The sequence below is a fragment of the Coffea eugenioides genome, unplaced genomic scaffold (genome assembly GCF_003713205.1).
Source record: "Coffea eugenioides isolate CCC68of unplaced genomic scaffold, Ceug_1.0 ScVebR1_1630;HRSCAF=2512, whole genome shotgun sequence".
Lineage (NCBI taxonomy): Eukaryota > Viridiplantae > Streptophyta > Magnoliopsida > Gentianales > Rubiaceae > Coffea > Coffea eugenioides.
In genome coordinates, this window is record NW_020862047.1 from 1 (window position 1) to 1,934 (window position 1,934).

Consider the following 1,934-nt stretch of genomic DNA (forward strand, 5'->3'; position numbering starts at 1 on the left):
TATTTTGCTCCAGTTTCTGACTACTGCAAAATGGGCTTAGGACCGTATGCCATCAGTAACTTACTAGTATTTGCTTCTAACATGAGTGCGACTGTTTGTGATTTGATTGCTGTTTGACTGGTGCTTCCTGCAATGATTTTCTTCTCAGTGCTTTTCTGAACATACTTGGCTCAATGGAAGAGTAACCCCTGGTCTCTTACTAAAGTTATCCTTTTACATCCTTAACCAAATGCACTTCTTTGTCTCAGAATTGGTTTATCCCTCCTCCAAGGATATAATGTCCTTTTCTGGTACCTGAACTGCTTTAGAATTAGAATGTCTATGTTTGTTCTATGTGTCAATCTTTCTATTTGATTTCTAGATCTAATAGAAAGCAAATGTAGACAACGGAGTTATGATATTTCCTGTTACAGTCTAAAAGGTAGGGTGGTAGTGGGCTTATTATAATCGTTATGTTCTTCAATCTCAGAATTGATATTTTATTGGATTAAAAGGGAAGGTAAGGAGCAAAAATTCAAGTGGGCAAGTGTGTTGCTACTTGAATTTGATTCAGTATTATGGAAATTATTTGTTAGCTTGTTAATGTTGATCCACAACCATTTCATGCATATAGATGCTCTGTAACAGCAAGAGAACTTCATTTGTAGTAAGTCCTGATTATCACCCTTCAATTTTTTAGCTGAAAAATCTGTCAGCAATGGAAGCAAATATAGTGCGGCCATTTGTGACAAGGGCTCTTCAGACATTTTTTAAGCTCAGTAGTCCTGATATGATTCAGGATTCAGACAGCGTGTCAAACAGACAGCCTCAAACGGCCAACCGTGGGCCAAGGGTGAGCTTCCCATTCCCGTATATCTGTATCTTTTGGCCCTTAGAATATTTTCGTTAAGGCATGCAGCATGGCATGGAATTGCCAACACATAGCTATAGCACTTGAAAGTACTTGACAAATTGTGAGTGAGCGAATAATATAGTTAATCTTCATGATGAGGTTGTGATGCTAACTTTTTGTGTTTTTTGACTCAGCGTCAATTGAAAGATAGATGATCGTATCCCCAGTGGTATTTTCAATTGGCTTAGCAACCACCTCAACATTTGTTGCTGAAGTAACTACATTCAGAATGCTAGCTGGAGGTACTGCTGTGTTTGAGTAAACTACCCAATATTGCTGTTGTCGATCCCTTTTCATGTTGAAAAAGCATTGAGAAGTTCACTGAAAGGAATGTGGCATTTGTTTGGGTTTCTTATCTTTAAAACCTGAACACATAGATAAACTCAGCGTTGAAGCTTCTGCTCTCTCTTTTTCAATTAACTAGCGGTCATCATTGCTTTTTATGGCTGTTAGTTTATTGCGACACGAGGAATGGCATGGATCAGATGTTTTGTTGGTCATATTGTAAGCAGCTGAAGGCCATTAGCCTGAATAAAAATAACTTAGTTTACGTGTTATGTTTTAAATGATAAGGAGATGGAGTGTACTTGTTTCTTATGATGCTGCAGCACACTCTATGAATGGGAATTTTTTTCTTTTCTTTAGTAAGCCTGTGTTTCGAAGGCTAGTCTTCGCCGAGACTGTCTATGAAATGTGGAGATCGAAGAAGCGGGTATATTTCAATCATAGCCCTTAAATACTGTCGTAGTTATGAACTAATGTGAATGACGTACAACATGTTGGATATTTTAATAAAAAATATCACATATTTATTTTGAATTCAAATTAAATAAATTACAAATTCATTAAATAAATTTTCAGTTACAAATTGAAACATTTAAATGTGTAACTTATGAGATTTATGTCTTGTTTTTGTAACTTATGTAATGATTAGGTTTTATAAATTCATTTAGTAATTTTTTACCGTTATACAATGAATCTAGACTTTTCAATTTTGTAACTGAAATATGAGGTGTTCATTCCTATTAATGTTGGAATTCTA

General features: G+C 35.5%; 1 long non-coding RNA gene across 1 annotated transcript; it reads left to right on the plus strand.

Moving 5' to 3' along the window:
- Positions 1-751: 751 nt before the first annotated feature.
- LOC113755625 lies at positions 752-1,536 on the plus strand. The gene is made up of 2 exons (XR_003465685.1): positions 752-832; positions 1,027-1,536. It is a non-coding gene; the product is annotated as an uncharacterized LOC113755625 (long non-coding RNA).
- The last annotated feature ends 398 nt before the right edge of the window (positions 1,537-1,934 follow it).